The 19,408-nt window shown below is 38.7% G+C and overlaps 1 long non-coding RNA gene across 1 annotated transcript; it reads right to left on the bottom strand.

Annotated features, from left to right (window-relative positions):
• Positions 1-4,170: 4,170 nt before the first annotated feature.
• LOC127905227 (uncharacterized) lies at positions 4,171-4,579 on the bottom strand. Its single transcript, XR_008059028.1, has 3 exons — positions 4,527-4,579; positions 4,320-4,439; positions 4,171-4,222 (listed from the first exon to the last, which is right to left on the bottom strand). It is a non-coding gene; the product is annotated as an uncharacterized LOC127905227 (long non-coding RNA).
• Between the last annotated feature and the right edge of the window lie 14,829 nt (positions 4,580-19,408).

Genomic DNA, 19,408 nt, shown 5'->3' with positions numbered 1-19,408 from the left:
ACATAATGAAAGGATGACCTCTCAATGTAAGTTTGTTTAGGTTTTAGTTTTTTTTTATATACTAATAACATAATTTATCAACAACTAATTAATATTATTAATTTTATTTAATTTCAGGTTCACAAACATTGAGGCTGCAAGGGCTATAACATTGGCGTTTAAATCGTTGATGGAGATTCCGTTGTTTCAATGGAGCCAGGTTTCCAGACATCCTGAGTGGAAACCTAATATCGATGCATGATTTAAGCGATTTCAGGTCGGTGTTAACTTTTAATTTCCAGCTTATTTTTAATAAATTATTTTTATAATTTTATATCTTGTACTATTTTTATTTTATATGAATTATTTATATACACATAACAAATTTGAGTGGGATAAGGCGAACAACAATGTTGTAAGGAGGGTATGGGAGAATCACACAACAACTAGTTATATCGAAAATAATATTTATTTTTGTTTTATAATTTTATGTTCTAAATTCTAATTTATTACTATGAAAGTAGGTTGCATGATTTTTTGTATCACACCCAAAAAAAATCAAAAAGACATGCGAGGGATAACGGTCTTGAAGGATGGAATAAGGTGGCGGTTTGGTGGGAATTCAAACTGCCATTCATCTCGGGGGAAATATGGATGGCATATATTGAGCACGTGACCTCAGAGCGATTCTCACGGCGCTCACAATCCGGCGCCAACAACCGGAATCGGCAAATTCATGGTTCGATGACCACGCACACTGGCGGATCCGTCCCATTCAGCGTACATGCAAAGCAGATGGTAAGATTAATTTTAATGAAATATATCGTTAATTAATTTGTCGTTCCTTATAATATATTTAACTTGCAACCTATTTTTTCCTTACAGGCTGCTCTCTTGGACGTGAGCCGAGTCCAATGGAGCTGTTTGTAGAGACGCATGTGCAGAGTCAAGACCGCCAAAAGGGGGTGCAACAGTTCGTGGACAATTGTGCTCAGCACTTCGTGGTATGTTCGTTCATTCATTTTATTTTGTAAGTTATTATTTTCTTGAATTGAATATGATGATTTTTTAAAAAAAATTCAGGAGACCTATAATAGCCGGTTGAGGGAGAGATATGGGGACAATCCTTTGACCCATCCAGATTTCGATCCAGATTTGTGGATGGAGGTGAGATCGTCTGGTGGACCCGAAAAAAATCAGGTCTACGGGCTCTCCAACACTACGGCCGAAAACTTGCGGTCGGCCCGTAGTGTCTCAACCGTTGGGAGCTCTCCATTAGTATCGAGCACCCAGTCTGAGGAGTTCATTGCCTTGAAACAACAATATCAACAACTCTCGATGAATTATGATCAGCTCCGTCAAATGGTCATAGAGATGAGATCAAAGATGGGTGATGATACATGTGCAGCTCTTTTTTGGCCATACGGTCCCGGGAACAACCAGCCTCCTCCTCCTCCTCCTCCTCCGTCGCTATTCTAGTTTAATTTTGTTTTTTAAACACATTCAATTTGTAATGAATATTTGGATGAATATTATTTAACATTATTTTTATATTTTTAATGTTTAATCCAATTTTATTCTTTTATTAAGCTTTTTTACTATTAATAAATTATTTTTTATATATATTTTAAATACATATCGATGGCTTTACCAACGGATAATTTTCGTCGGAATTTCACAGAGAGTTGCCAAACAATTACCACCATGCCATAATTACCAATGGAATATTTCCATCGGTGTTTACCATAACTATTACCGACGAACTATCCGTCGGTACTTACCGTTGAAAATTCAAACGGATGTAGTTCGTCGGTAATGTTCTCGAGGGAAATTTTTTTTTTGCCGCACGTATCCGTTTGTAAGACCGTCGATGTTTCGTCGGTGGGTGGTTTTTTTTATTTGCGACAGAATTAGCGATGGAAAGGGGAATTACCGACGATTAGTATACCGATAGACGAAGGCCGTCGGTGAGACCGTCGATAATAATTTCACCAACGGAGTTCATGCCTTACACCGACGGAATTATTCTGTCGGTAAAACTGTTTAATTGTGTAGTGTTTGACGATTCCCTTTAACTAGAACCAAAATCTCTATCTACAACTCGGTTGACCTGAAATTCCAATTCGATGATTCACTTTAACCACATCCAAAATTTGAAAAACATTTTGGCTAACTTTAGATCCCAATTTGACAATCCTTTTTAACCAGAACTATGAATGTGCCTTTGGTGGAGTTAACTTGAAATCTCAATCTAGAGACCCCATTTAATTAGAACCTTGGTCTTTATCTTTAGCTCCTAAGAGAATCATATTCTCACACCTATTCTCCTGCACAACTATTTTTCTTTTTAGCTTAGTTGATCTAAAATCCTGAATCTCAACGTTCCCTTCAACTATGACTTTTCGAGGGTATCTTTAATTATTTTGATTGAATCCAAAACATTTTAAAATCAGTGAAATCAGAGGCCAAATTGAAAAAAATTAAAGTTTGATGATCAATTGGAGGTCTAATTGAACAAATCAAAAACCAAGAATCATATTGTAAAAGGCATTTAACTTTAGGGATGACAATTGAGTTTAGCAAGGGTGAAATCGCATAAAATAAAGAGTTCACGAGGCAATTATGAGTGAAATTAAATTTTTTTTGCAAGAGTCGGTATTAAATTGAAATTTGCCAAATTTGAAATTAAAAACCCTAATTTGTAGGATTTAGCCTAGGCGATGTGTTGTTTGGCCACTGTGTATCTTTTTCTTCTTCCATATATAATTAAGTTTATTATGATACCGAAGGAAAAAAATAAAAAAAATAAAAAATCTAAGTTTTATATATAATGACGCATTTATGCGGCATCACAATGATCGTCCTTCCTAGATTAGGATTTTAGTGTTTGACAAGAATATAGAATTTTTGTCAATAGTTCATCACAATTGTTCACCCAAATCAAACAACCGTACAAAACTAAGGATGCATTTGCAAATTCAGCCATTTCCTCCATTTCCTCCTCAATTTAAACCCCTAAACTTCAAAAGCCTTCATAACTAGATCCCTGAAAAACTTGGAAAACTTTCCTAAAATCATATCTCAACCACAAGCAATTTAAAATCCTAAAAGGCTTAGGACCCCTGTTAGTTATATCTATCATCAATGAACAGGTCTATGATTAGAAGTGAATTTACACTACAACATTATCCAGTTTTACCGACGGACTCATTCCGTTGGTAAAAGCAATGAAATCCGTTGGTGAAAATAATACCGACGGACTCACCGACGGAACACGTCCGTCAGTATAACAGTCGTCGGTAAATCCCATTTCCGTCGCTAATTCTGTCGCAAATAAAAAAAACCACCCACCGACGGAAACACCGACGTTAATACAGACGGATACGCGCGCGCCAAAAAAAAGTTTCCCGCGGGAACATTACCGACGGAATAAATCCATCGGTAATTTCAAGGGTAATTACCGACGGCATTACCGACGGAAAATCCGTCGGTAATTATGGCATGGCTGGTAATTTTGTTGCAACTCTCTGTGTAATACCGACGGATACTATCCGTCGGTAATGTCGTCAGAATTTAATCACCGACGGATATTATCCGTCAGTGATGCCGTCGGTAAAGATGGCATGGATGGTAATTCTTCGGCAACTCTCTATTAAATACCAACGGATAGTATCCGTCGGTATATCCGTCGGTAGGTATTTAAAATATATAAAAATAATAATTGATTAATTGTAAAAAACCTTAATAAACAAATAAAAATGCATTAAACATTAAAAATGTAAAAGTAATGTTAAATAATATTCATTACAAATTTAATGTGTTTAAAAACAAAATTAAACTAGAATAGCGGCGGAGCTGGAGGAGGAGGCGGAGGAGGAGGAGGCTGGTTGTTCCCGGGACCATATGGCCAAAAAGAAGCTGCACAAGTATCGTCACCCATCTTTGATCTCATCTCCATGACTATTTGACGGAGCTCATCATAATTCGTCGAGAGTTGTTGATATTGTTGTTTCAACGCAATGAACTCCTCAGACTGGGTGTTCGATACTGATGGAGAGCTTCCAACAGTTGAGACACTACGAGTTGAACGCAAGTTGTCAGCCGTAGTGTTGGAGAGCCCGTAGACCCTATTTTTATCGGGTCCACCAGACGATCCCGCCTCCATCCACAAATCTGGATCGAAATCGGGATGGGTCGACGGATTGTCCCCATATCTCTCCCTCAACCGGCTATTATAGGTCTCCTGAAAATTCCAATCGGTAAAAAAATCATCAAATGCAATTCAAGATGCAATTCAAGAAAATAATAACTTACAAAATAAAATGAATGAACGAACATACCACGAAGTGCTGAGCACGGTTGTCCACGAACTGCTGCACCCCCTTTTGGCGGTCTTGACTCCGCACATGCGTCTCTAGAAACAGCTCCATTGGACTCGGTTCACGTCCAAGAGACGCAGCCTGTAAGGAAAAAATAGGTTGAAAGTTAAATATATTATAAGGAACAAAAAATTAATTAACGATATATTTCATTAAAAATAATCTTACCATCCGCTTTGCATGTGCGCTGAATGGGACGGATCCGCCAGTGTGCGTGGTCACCGAACCATAAATTTGCCGATTCCGGTTGTCGGCGCCAGACTGTGAGCGCCGTGAGAACCACTCTGAGGTCACGTGCTCAATATATGCCGTCCATATTTCCCCCGAGATGAATGGCGGTTTGAATTCCTGCCAAACCGCCACCTCATTCCATCCTTCAAGACCGTTATCCCTCGCATGTCTTTTTGATTTTTTTTGGGTGTCATACCAAAAATCACGCAACCTACTTCCATAGTAACAAATTAGAATTTAAAACATAAAATTATGAAACAAAAATAAATATTATTTTCGATGTTACCTAGTTGCCGCGTGATTCTCCCATACCCTCCTCACAACATTGTTGTCCGCCCTATCCCACTCAAATTTGTTCTATGTATATAAATAATTCATATAAAATAAAAATAGTACAAGATATAAAATTATAAAAATCATTTATTAAAAATAAGTTGGAAATTAAAAATTAACACCGACCTGAAATCGCTTAAACCATGCATCGATATTAGGTTTCCACTCAGGATGTTTGGAAACCTGGCTCCATTGAAACAATGGAATCTCCATCGACGATTTAAACGTCAATGTTATAGTCCTTGCAGCCTCAATGTTTGTGAACCTGAAATTAAATAAAAGTAGTAATTAATATTAATTAGTTGTTCATAAATTATGTTATAAGTATATAAAAAAAAAACTAAAACCTAAACAAACTTACATTGAGAGGTCATCCTTCCATTGTGCCTGGTACTTGCGGGTGAATTGACCCCGCTGTGAAGGTACACCGCTTCTGCGCTGTGAAACCGCGCTAGAAGAGGCAGCATCACAAGTTGGCGTAGATTCCTCGCCGTGATCAGCACCTAAGGATACGTCCTCCCCGCTGCTAGAAGAACTAGCTGCAACCGTCTTCTGACGACGTGCTGTAGATTTCATTCTACGCATCTACACAAATGTATACGAATAATTACATAATTAACTTCGATTATTTAAAAAAAAATTCGACAGAGTCTCCCCTGTACTGGGGGGTCCCAAGTTGTCGACAAAATCATATTACACTTCCAATTTTATTTCACATCCCGATCCAATCATCCTGGATCTCAACCCAACTCATCATCATCAACACAACATTTTATTCAATAACATCATATAGAATTACAACTATGAACATTCATTGTTATACGCTTAAACCATGCATCGATATTAGGTTTCCACTCAGGATGTTTGGAAACCTGGCTCCATTGAAACAATGGAATCTCCATCGACGATTTAAACGTCAATGTTATAGTCCTTGCAGCCTCAATGTTTGTGAACCTGAAATTAAATAAAAGTAGTAATTAATATTAATTAGTTGTTCATAAATTATGTTATAAGTATATAAAAAAAAAACTAAAACCTAAACAAACTTACATTGAGAGGTCATCCTTCCATTGTGCCTGGTACTTGCGGGTGAATTGACCCCGCTGTGAAGGTACACCGCTTCTGCGCTGTGAAACCGCGCTAGAAGAGGCAGCATCACAAGTTGGCGTAGATTCCTCGCCGTGATCAGCACCTAAGGATACGTCCTCCCCGCTGCTAGAAGAACTAGCTGCAACCGTCTTCTGACGACGTGCTGTAGATTTCATTCTACGCATCTACACAAATGTATACGAATAATTACATAATTAACTTCGATTATTTAAAAAAAAATTCGACAGAGTCTCCCCTGTACTGGGGGGTCCCAAGTTGTCGACAAAATCATATTACACTTCCAATTTTATTTCACATCCCGATCCAATCATCCTGGATCTCAACCCAACTCATCATCATCAACACAACATTTTATTCAATAACATCATATAGAATTACAACTATGAACATTCATTGTTAAATTGGTACTTAGAGTTACAAACATTAGATTTAAGTCATACATTCAAATTTACGGATTAATATAACATTTTTAACATAAATTCAACAATAACAATTATAGCAATACAAACAATAATATCCTAAATTAAGATAAACTAATTAAATGCAATTCTATATATATAAATTAACATTTTTAAAATAAATCAACAATAACAATTATATTTATAAATTAACATTTTTAACATAAATTCAACAATAACAATTATAGCAATACAAACAATAATATCCTAAATTAAGATAAACTAATTAAATGCAATTCCATATATATAAATTAACATTTTTAAAATAAATCAACAATAAAAATTATATTTATAAATTAACATTTTTAACACAAATTCAACAATAACAATTATAGCAATACAAACAATAATATCCTAAATTAAGATAAACTAATTAAATGCAATTCTATATATATAAATTAACATTTTTAAAATAAATCAACAATAACAATTATATTTATAAATTAACATTTTTAACACAAATTCAACAATAACAATTATAGCAGTACAAACAATAATATCAAAACTAAAAAACTAAAATTAATAAATAAAATTAAAAAACTAAAAAACACTACACAACACACAACATAAACACAAAACAAACAATACACAAAACTAAAAAACATTATATCAATTCAAAATAAATTTGGGAATAAAAAATGCTTACCTTAATAATGTGTTGAATTTAAGATTTTATCTACAAGCAATATACAAAACAAAGAACACCAAAAAAAATAATCATAATTAAAATAAAAATAAAATACAAAGATAAAGAAAAAAAAATACATACCTTTTAAAACTACCACCAAAACAATAAAATCCTTCTAAAAGCTAAATATAAATGAGAGAAGAAGAGCAAGGGAGAAGAGAAAGGGAGAAGAGGAGAAGAGGAGAAGATGAACAAAGTGGGGGGATGGGCGGTATATAAAGCAATATTTCCGACGGAAATTAATTGCTGTCGGTGCAATTAATTTCCGTCGGTAATTCCGTCGGAAATTAATTGAAATTCGCACAAAAAATGTTCGAAAATCCCGCCAAACTTTTCGATCCGTTGGCAAATCCGTCAGAAATTCCGTCGGTAATAGTGCAGACGGACACGTGTCAGACATGCATGATCCGTCGGTAATGTCGTCGGTATTGGACGTCGGAAATTCCGTCGGTAATTGTGTAGACGGACACGTGTCAGACATGCGTGATCCGTCGGTAATGCCGTCGGGTTTGGACGTCGGAAAAGACGTCGGTAATTGTGCAGACGGACACGTTTCATACATGCGTGCGCCAACCCGTCGGTGAGTCCGTCGGTATTGGCATCGGAAAAGCCGTCGGAAATCCGTCGGAAATTCGTCGGTGAATGTGGCAAAATCCCGTAATTGTTTTTGCAACTCTCTGTGAAATACCGACGGTTTATATTCCGTCGGTATATCCGTCGGTGACCGTCGGTGAATTTTCTCATTTTTTTTATGTAACCCTCTCAAAAAATCTTGAATTGCAATCTTACAGCACACACAAGACAATAACAAAGGCTGACCCTTAAAGAAGAATAAATATTTCATGTTTCAAATTATTACATTATAAAAATAAGGCTTTATAACATGTTTAGTTAGTCGGAATTTTCATCTTCGTCCTCTATTGAATTGTTATCATCAGCTTCATCGCACTCTTCAATTCCGTTATCATCTTCTTCAACAACATTCTTTTTTCCACTAGTAGAGCTCAGAACAACATTCAACTCCTCTGCGTCAACATCAACAAGACTATCGTTGAAAACACGAAAATTTGAATTTTCTTCTAAGTCAATCGACGGAGCAACTCGGTATGGTTCAACCAACTCACTAGCTTGAAAGACTTCATCTATCACACTTGTTCTTCGTTCTCATCCTGATCGGTCCTTTCTAAAGGAAGGGGTGTATGTGTAATAAACTTGTTGGCATTGCTTTGCGAAAACAAAGACGTCGTTTACGTTGCGGTGTCTAGCTTTTGAATTGATTTCAACGAGACCATAGTGAGGATCTACTCTGATTCCTCTGTCAGTTGTGTCATACCAATAACATTTGAATAAAAACACTCTATTTTGCTCGCTATGATATTGCAGTTCGATGACCTCTTCCAATCTACCGTAGTAGTCAACTTCAAACTCACTAGAAGTCGATCCCTTAATACAAACACCGCTGTTGTATGTCTTTCTTCCATGCTCGTATTCTTCAGTATGAAAGACATATCCATTGACAAAATATCCATTATAGCACTTGACTTTTCTTTCAGGGCCCAGACATAGTAAAGACAGTGAAATAGCAGCACTACCTCCCATTTGATAAACCTAGCTTGTAAATTCAATACAACAATAATCAATAAACGAATATTATGTAACATTGACTACAATTAATTACATTGCAAGAGATAATGAGTTTGTGATAAGACTTACATGTGTTCTAAACCATGTGGCAAATTGTTCATCTTGTAATTGAAAGATCTGGGATTCGGTCAGCTGTGAGTTATTGGACAGTAAGTATCGTCGATGTTGCCTGCAAGGTTGTTCCAAAGTATATGAGTGTATGGTATCACAAAACATAAATAGTACACTCTTGACAAAGTTTAAGTCGAACATCCACTTACTTAATAAAAGGTCTCAGCTCACCACAGTTAAATAGGACATAATTGTGTGCTTGTCTGAACTCTATTTTAGACAAATATCTTCCCCTCACGACATTTTTAGGTGTGGGTCGTCCAGGATTGGAGAATATTGACAAGTTCCCACTTGAATGCACTTCACCACCATCATCATGCCGTGGAACACGGTTTATCCTCGTTCTCAAATGAGGTTCGAAATAGTATGAGATAAATGTTGAGATCTCCTCAACAATATACGCCTCACATATTGACGCCTCAACATGCGCCTTGTTCTTAACCTTTTTTTTAAGATTAAACAAGTACCTGCATATATATATATATATATATATATATATATATTAATAAAAAATTATCAATTAAAAACATTAAAATAAAAATAAAAACATTTAATTATAAATGTCATAGCAACTGTAATATCTAACCTCTCGAATGGATACATCCATCTGTACTGGACCGGTCCTCCAACTTTTACCTCAAACGGTAAATGTACGGGTAGATGCTCCATTGAGTCAAAAAATGATGGAGGGAATATCATCTCAAGTTTGCATATTGTCTCGACGAAATTCGTTTCAAGCTTTTAATGTGATCAACGTTGAATTTGCTAGAGCATATATCTCTGAAGAAATGACTGATCTCCGTTAGTGCATCCCATATCCCCTTTGGCAACAAATCACGAAAAGCTAATGGGATGAGTGTTTGCATAAACACATGGCAGTCATGACTCTTCATTCCATATAATCTACATTCCTCCATATTAACTAGCCTTGATATGTTCGAGGCATGTCCATCGGGAAAACACAGACTCTTAAGCCATTTGTAGACTAGTAGTTGTGCGTTTTTCTCTAACAGGAAACTTGCTCTTGGTTTTGGACCCGTGACCCATCACAAACCAACTCCATATTTTTACGGTTACAGAACAACGCTACATCCAATCTAGCCTTGATGTTGTCCTTTGTCTTCCCCTTCACATCCATGACGGTGTTGAAAATGTTCTCAAACACGTTCTTTTCAATGTGCATGACGTCAAGGTTATGGCGAAGAAGATTGGTCTTCCAATAAGGAAGCTCCCAAAATATACTTCGCTTCACCCAATTATGGGTCAAACCAAAACCAGGAAACTTCTGCTTACCTGATTGGAGACCAAACACAATTTCACCGTACTCTGACACAACATCAAACAATTCTTCACCGGAAAGACGCGGGGGTGCAACATCATTTTCAACTCTGCCAACAAAGAAATCCTTTCTGTTCTTTCTGTACCTGTGGTTATGTGGCAAGAAACGACGGTGACAGTCAAAAAAAGAAGCTTTACCCCCGTTTGTTAGCGTGAATGCCTTGTTGTTCTCCATACAATATGGACATGCTAGCTTTCCATGCGTGCTCCAACCAGAAACCATTCCATAAGCTGGGAAATCATTGATAGTCCACATCAAAGCCGCTCTCATAACAAAATTTTCTTTCCTCGAGATGTCATAAGTCAAAGCTCTAGAGGACCATAACTGCGTCAACTCATCAATCAACGGACGAAGACAAACATCTATATTCCGCCCCGGACTGCTCGGACCTGGTATGACCATAGATAAAAACATGAACTTCGGCCTCATACACATCCCTGGTAGCAAGTTATAAACCGTCAGTATGACCGGCCAACAAGAATAAGGAGCAGCAAATGACCCGAATGGGTTGAATTCGTCTGTACACAACCCAAGACGCACGTTTCTTGATTCAGCTGAAAAGGGAGGATGCATCCTGTTAAAGTGTTTCCAGGCTTCACCGTCAGAAGGATGAACCATCACTCCATCAACCGCATGGTGTGATTGGTGTCATGTCATGTGCTCAGCAGTCCTTGGTGACATGAATAACCTCTGCAGTCTAGGTGTGATTGGGAAGTATCTAAGTTTTTTATATGCCACGAGAGTCTTCCCTCTACCAGTTCTGGGTTTGTAACGGGAATGCCTGCATGTCATGCACTCGGTCATCTCAGCATTTTCAAGGTAGTATAACATGCAGAAGTTAGGGCATATATCAATTTTCTGGTATCCTAAACCGAGGGGTTTCATCATGGACTTGGCAACATAGAAGTTCTCTTTCAGCCTGTTCCCTTCAGGTAAAATGCTTCTCGCCCATTCAATAATCTTGTCATAACCAGCCTCACTCAACCCGTGATCTGACTTGATGGTGAACACCTGTGCTACAGCTGATAATTTACTGTGGTTCGTGCAGCCATCCCATAATGGTTCGTCAGAATCTCTTAACAGATCAAAAAACCTTGCTGCATCTACATTAGGTTCTTCTTCTATGATTGGACATTCCCTGACATTACCTTCACTCTTTCTCATTGCATCCATAACCATATTCCTGTAAGGATTACTGTTCTCATTTCCAACTTCATGCATGTTGCTAGCACTAGAAGTTGACCCAACCACCTGTTCTTCCATGCTCTCATCAGGAACAAATATTTCTCCGTAAGCATACCAACACAGGTAATCTTCCATGAACCCTTTGGTTAGAAGATGCATCGTTACAACATCTTGATGCAGAAACTTTAAATTTTTACACTTCCTGCATGGACACCTAATACCGCCATCAGTAAAATTCCTCGGAATAGATGTTGCGAAATTAATAAAACCCTGGACACCGTTACAATAATCCATCCTCCGCAATCCTTGGGGTGAGTCCCGATACATCTGTAAATCCTGAGAAAAACCAAGGCTGGATTAAATTAAAGAAAATAAACTAAACTAAAAAGAAGTGGGGGTAAGAACCAATACACTTAAAGAAAATGGGGCCTAAATGCAAATAAGATTAATTATAGAGCATAAATACTCCTATTCTCACCAAAAACAGATCTGCAGCTACGTAAAGAAAGAAAAGAGGGAGTTTTTATATCTATTTTTAGAAATTAAGAGAGAAAAACCAAAATTTCAAGAACCCATCCCAGATTGAGGGTTATAGGTAAAATAAACCCTGGTGGGAAAGGGATTAACAAGAAAAAATTGAATAAGAAGAGAAGAGGGGAGGGTCGGCTGTCATTAGAAAGAAAAGGAGGGTTTGAAGCCTTGATTCGCATCAGGTAAGATATTCTAAACCTAGTCTTATGAGTCATTTCAAGTCGATTATGAATTGATGCCTGGATGTTAATTTATATATATTGAGTTCTTAGACTTGAATTGAGGAAAAAGTAAGAGTTGTTAAAGTAAAAAACTTCATGTGTTGTGTGTAAATGGAAAGGTTGATGAATCTGGACAGTTTCGTCTCTTGACCTTCAAAGAGATTTTGGGTAGGAGAATGAAGGAATTAGGATCAAGTTCCTTCATAGAAATTGTAGTTTTGGATGTTTATTAATGAGTGATTTTGACTACCTTAGAGGAAGAACTGGGTTCTTCCCAAAACATAGAACTTGTAGCCTCATGTCTTACCTTTCCAACGCCATAAATTTTGCTTGAATCGGAGTTCTATAACTCCAGATATAGTTAAAAATCTGAGGAGAGGTCAGACAGTAACAGTTCAAAAATGGACAGTAACAATTCAAAAATGGACAGTAACAGTTGGACAGTAACAGTCCAAGTGTTTGTTAATGAGCGATTTTGACTACCTTAGAGGAAGAACTGGGTTCTTTCCAACAAATAGAACTTGTAGCCTCATGTCTTACCTTTCCAACGCCATAAATTTTGCTTGAATCGGAGTTCTATAACTCCAGATATAGTTAAAAATCTGAGGAGAGGTCAGACAGTAACAGTTCAAAAATCGACAGTAACAGTTGGACAGTAACAGTCCAAGCGTTTGTTAATGAGTGATTTTGACTACCTTAGAGGCAGAACTAGGTTCTTCCGAAAACATAGAACTTGTAGCCTCATGTCTTACCTTTCCAACGCCACAAATTTCGCTTGAATCGGAGTTCTATAACTCCAGATATAGTTAAACATCTGAGGAGAGGTCAGACAGTAACAGTTCAAAAATGGACAGTAACAGTTGGACAGTAACAGTCCAAGCGTTTGTTAATGAGCGATTTTGACTACCTTAGAGGCATAACTAGGTTCTTCCCAAAACATAAAACTTGTAGCCTCATGTCTTACCTTTCCAACGCCACAAATTTCGCTTAAATCGGAGTTCTATAACTCCAGATATAGTTAAAAATCTGAGAAGAGGTCAGACAGTAACAGTTCGAAAATGGACAGTAACAGTTGGACAGCACAGTCCAAGCGTTTGTTAATGAGAAATTTTGACTACCTTAGAGGCAGAACTGGGTTCTTCCCAAAACATAGAACTTGTAGCCTCATGTCTTACCTTTCCAACGCCACAAATTTCACTTGAATCGGAGTCCTATAACTCCAGATATAGTTAACAATCTGAGGAGAGGTCAGACAGTAACAGTTCAAAAACGAGGCAGTAACAGTTGGACAGTGAAAGTCCAAATATAAAGAAAGGAATGATAACTAAGATTGGACAAAGAACGACAGTAATCATGAGTGAGATGAGAAAAACATAAAGTACTAAGAAATGACTGAAAGAAAGACTTATTGGTTGTTGATATGGTTATTATAAAACATATCCTTGAGTAAGAAAATTTATGAGATAAACCTGTGATTTGCAGGAGGGACCACAGACGTGGTGCAACAGCAGCAGCAGGGGAGCACGAGTAGAGCTTCTATTGCAGGTAGGTGTTTCACACCTATGCTTCCTAGTTAAATTCCATGATTTAATATATTTTGATGTGAAATGTGAAATTACTAAATGTATGTGTATTCAAGGTGAAAAGTTGTTATGTGAATTGTCAAGTGATGAAATTATCACTGAAAAAGGAAAATATTAGAAGTGTGATTTGAGGCATAAACTAGCATACATTGAGTGTATGTTAGGATCCCGGGTAAGGGGATCACCATGTTTTGTCTAGCATACATTGAGTGTATGTTAGGATCCCAGGTAAGGGGATCACCATGTATTGTCTAGCATACATGTAGTGTATGTTAGGATCCCGGGTAATGGGATCGTCACGAATGGACTAACATACATTTAGTGTATGTTAGGATCCCGGGTAAGGGGATCTCCACGTATTGGCTAACATACATTCAGTGTATGTTAGGATCCCGGGTAAGGGGATCACCATGGAATGGCCAGCATACATTTAGTGTATGTTAGGATTCCGGGTAAAGGGATCGCCTTATATCGACTCCTATGGGGTGGTGATGACAATACCAGTGAAATTGGTATCGGTAATGTGATAAGCAAAAGTAATCACGTTGATCTTATAAAGTCTGGAATGAAGGTTGATAGTGGCAGAGGGAACGGTTATTAATGGTTTGAATAAGGAAGAGATTTTTAAATAAATAAAAAACTAAAAAACTAGAAGGGAGAAGTAAATGAAATATGAATGCATGTTACCCTGTTGAAATTATTAGATATTCATATTGTTATATTTATGGAAATATTCACCTTGCAATAATATGTATTTTGTTTCAGGATCATCGCATGCACGACAGGAGTAGATCCTAGCTTATGTTTCCTTTTTGAAGTCTAGGTTCTAGGGAGTATACCCTTGTATTTTGTAAACATGAAAATGGTTGTATAACTTAATTTGTATAATAAATGTTTAAACTTGATTGGATGAATTTAACGTTGTAGTTTATATAACCATATTTCATGTCTATGCATTTATATTTATTTAAATTATCCATCCATAATGATATTTTTGTTATATAATGCATATCATAAATATTATGGTTGATAGGTGTGAGTATAATTGTGGAATTGAAACCCAGGATGATTGGGTCGGGAATTAAGTTATGAGATGCGAACTGTTAGAAGTGTAAACAGGTTACATGTCGATAACTTGGGACCTTCCGGTATAGGGGGGACTCTGTCGAAATTCTGGTAGATGTTAATACGAAGACCATGAATATGTATATATATATATATATATATATATATATATATATATATATATATAAATTAACTACTCTGTTTTTCTATTGACATGAGATTGTGGTTTTATCCCAGAAATGGGGGGTGTTACATTTTGGTATCAGAGCCCAGGTTACTATTCTGGGGATAGGAATGATTATATGGTTTTGGAATGTGTTTCAGGATGGTGAGAACAAGGCAAGGAGCCAGGACTGATCCATCCCCAGTTCGGGGAAGTGGCCAGAGTATTCATAATGAAAGTGATCCAGACTGGGATCCCTTGGCAGACACCTCCTCTCATATACCTGCAGCATCAGGGTACTCAGAAGGGGGCGAGTCAGTGAGACTTCGAGATGATTCATCGTTCCGTCAGGCAGATGTATCCATGCCCGAGGGATCAGACAAACAGGGGGGAGATAATATACCTCCACCAGCGGCACCGGTAGCTGAATCAAACCTATTTTCGGATCCTACTTTTATGGAACATATAGTGAGAGCTGTGGCAGCAGGAATGGTAGCGGGGGCCTCCAATACGACTCCTAGATCAGGGGGAATAGTCACCATAGTGCAATGGGTGAAGGGTATGAGAGAGATGGGTTGTATGACTTACCGGGGTGAAGAGCATGCTGAGGTTGCTGGGCATTGGCTGAGGAAAGTGGAAAGAGTTATAAATCAGATGCAGGTGCCAGAGGAGCTACAGGTGGATTGTGTGACTCAGCTATTGGTTGAAGGTGCCCACTCTTGGTGGGAGACCATTAGAGAAAGGAGATTAGGGGAGGTATTGAGATGGAGGGATTTTCGTGAAGAGTTTGAGGAGAGGTACTATTCTTGGGAGCATAAGAGGGAGAAAGAACAGGAGTTCTTGGAATTGAAGCAGGGAGATTTGACAGTGCTGGAGTATGAGAGGAGATTTCAGGATTTAGCAGCTTTTGCCTCCACTTACCTTCCCACAGAGCGCCACAGGGTGGAGAGGTTCCGTGATGGACTGAGGCGGGAATTGAGGATGATATTGATAGCGATGCAGTTTCAGTCGGTACGGGAATTGGTACGTGCTGCTCAGGGTATGGAGAGGGTAATAAAGGATACCCCGAAGCCAGTGGTCGAGCAGAGTCAGGCAATGGGAGCTAAGAGGAGAGATTTTGAGTTTATAACTGGGAGACCTCCTCTCCCAAAGAAGGGGAAGAGCGGGCCATCATCAGAACAGTTCCAGAGAAGGGGTGGGAGGTTCACCCCAGGAGGGAGCTCAGGAGGATCTAGACAAGTCAGTGGAAGAGGAGCTTGGGGAGGACAGTCTAGACAGGGAGTCAAAACTGCTGGAGGGTCTACAGAGCAAAAGGGACCAGTATATCCGTTTTGTCAGAGGTGTGAGCAGCGACACCCGGGAGATTGCTCTGCGATGCCGGGGAGATGTTATATCTGTAGAAGTGAGGGGCATCGATGGAGAGAGTGCCCGCATGTAGGAAGAGGTTGTTACTATTGTGGGGACACGAGTCACCGAAAGAAGGATTGTCCTCGTAGAACTACCGAGGGAGCCCATGGTCAGAGGATTGAGGTTCAGAGCCAACAGCAATCGGTGACAGTCAATCGTCTTATCAGGCCTACCCAGTCAGGCACGAGTGCTACACGTGGGAGGCCCAGAAATCAGGAGGGGAGGACTCAGGGTCGGGTATATCACATGACCTACGAGGATGTGGGAGCTGTACCTGATGTGGTGGCAGGTACTTTACAGTTAGATACAATGCAAGTTTATGTTTTAATTGATCCTGGAGCTAGTCATTCCTTTGTATCTTATAGAATTGTGAATAACTTGCATGTGTTATCTAGTAACTTGGGAGTAGGGGTGACGGTTAGTACACCTTTGGGAGAGAATATACATATTGATGATATTTATAGAGGGGTAAAACTATATATTGGAGGATTAGAGTTGAGGGCAGATCTTATGCCGTTAGAGTTATATGATTTTGATGTGATCCTGGGCATGGATTGGTTAAGTAAACATAAGGCACAAGTGGATTGTTTCACCAAGACGGTGACAATCCAAGGAATAGGTGATAAAAGAGTAGTGTTTAAAGGGGAAAGAAAGGTAATTCCAAGTTGTGTAATCTCAGTCTTGGTGGCTAGAAAATTAGTGAGGAAAGGTTGTTCTGCTTGGTTAGCCCATGTAAGAGAGCTGGAAAAGGGTAGCATAGGTTTGGCTAGTATTCCTGTTGTGAGGGAGTTTCAAGATGTATTCCCAGAAGAGTTGCCTGGATTACCTCCAGTTAGAGAAATTGAAGTTTCCATAGAAACTATTCCAGGAGTTTCTCCTATAGCCCAGTCTCCTTATAGGATGGCACCTATGGAATTGGCGGAACTGAAGGTCCAGCTTCAGGAATTGTTAGATAAAGGCTTCATCCGGCCTAGTAACTCACCTTGGGGAGCTCCGGTATTGTTTGTAAAGAAGAAGGATGGCACCCTTCGTTTGTGCATTGATTATCGTCGATTGAATAAAGTGACGGTGAAGAACAGGTACCCACTCCCACGAATAGATGACTTGTTTAATCAGTTGAAGGGTGCTAGGGTATTTTCTAAGATAGATTTGAGATCTGGATATCACCAGTTGAGAATCAAGGAACAAGACATACAAAAGACTGCCTTCCGAACCCGTTATGGGCATTACGAGTTTTCGGTGATGCCATTTGGGTTAACCAATGCTCCGGCCATGTTTATGGACTTGATGAATCGGGTGTTTCGGCCTTACCTGGACCAATATGTGGTTGTATTTATTGATGATATTTTGGTGTATTCAAACTCTCATTTGAAGCATGAACAACATCTAAGGGTTGTGCTACAGACTTTAAGGGAAAATCAATTATATGCAAAGCTGGATAAGTGTGAGTTCTGGCTCGAGGAAGTGGTATTTTTGGGCCATGTAATATCCGCAGAAGGAATATTTGTAGATCCAAGAAAGGTTGAGGCCGTGTTAAAATGGGAAAGGCCTACCAACGTGACAGAAATCCGAAGTTTCTTGGGTCTTGCTGGATATTACCGAAGGTTTATTGAAGGATTCTCCACCATAGCATCACCTTTAACTAAGCTGACCCGCAAGGAAGTCCAGTTTGTTTGGTTGGAAGAGTGTGAAGCAAGCTTTCAAGAACTGAAGGAGAGACTCACTTCTGCTCCTGTGTTGGCCCTTCCATCAGGGACAGAAGGGTTTGTGGTATATAGTTATGCCTCAAAAAGGGGTCTGGGATGTGTATTGATGCAAAATGGGCGTGTCATTGCTTATGCATCAAGAGAGTTAAAGTCGCATGAGGTGAATTACCCGGTTCATGACCTAGAACTTGCAGCGGTGGTGTTTGCCTTGAGAGTATGGAGACATTATTTATATGGGACACAAGTTCAAATCTTTACAGACCATAAAAGTTTGAAGTATTTGATGTCACAGAAGGAGTTAAACATGCGGCAGAGAAGATGGGTAGAGTTAATAAAAGATTACGATTGTGTTATTGATTACCATCCTGGTAAGGCTAATGTAGTAGCCGATGCCTTGAGTAGGAAGGGAAAAACAGTGATGAATGATATGGAGCTTAAGGAACAAGAAAGTATAGTGGAATTAAAGAAAATGGGCTTGCGGCTAAGTGTAGGGCCCGAAGGATCACTGTTAGCTCAGTTAAAGATCCGATCTGTGCTTCGAGACAGGGTCTTGGTGGCTCAACAAGCAGATGGGAAAGTAAAAGAGATCAAGGAGAGGGTAAACAAGGGTATAGAGACATCATTTCAAATGTTATTCGATGGGCTAATAGCTATGGGTAGGCGAATTTATTTGCTTGAGGATAAGATTTTGAAAGATGAAGTATTAAGAGAAGCTCATGAATCTCGATTTGCTACTCATCCTGGGAGTACAAAGATGTATAGGGATTTAAAGGAAAACTACTGGTGGCCAAATATGAAGAGGGAAATAGCAGAATTTGTGTCGAATTGTGGGATCTGTCAACAAGTAAAGATAGAACACTAGAAACCTGCAGGGGAATTACAGTCATTATCAATTCCGGAATGGAAATGGGAGGATATTTCTATGGATTTTGTGACGGGATTACCCAGGGGAAAGAAGGGGAATGATGCCATATGGGTGGTCGTGGATCGACTAACAAAATCTGCTTTGTTTTTGACAATAAAGAAGACTGATTCGGTGGATAAGCTGGCAAAATTGTATGTAAATGAAGTAATCAGACTTCACGGAGTGCCGGTTTCAATTATATCGGATCGGGATCCAAGGTTCACATCAAGATTGTGGCCTAGCTTACAAAGGGCAATGGGGACAAAGTTGAATCTGAGCACGGCATTTCATCCTTAGACGGATGGTCAATCTGAAAGGACCATCCAAACTCTTGAGGATCTATTGAGGTCATGTGTGCTGGAGTTTGGAGG

Source organism: Populus trichocarpa, chromosome 4 (assembly GCF_000002775.5).
Source record: "Populus trichocarpa isolate Nisqually-1 chromosome 4, P.trichocarpa_v4.1, whole genome shotgun sequence".
Classification (NCBI taxonomy): Eukaryota; Viridiplantae; Streptophyta; class Magnoliopsida; order Malpighiales; family Salicaceae; genus Populus; species Populus trichocarpa.
Note: the sequence above shows the minus strand (reverse complement) of the source record. Positions and strands in the feature narration are given on the sequence as shown.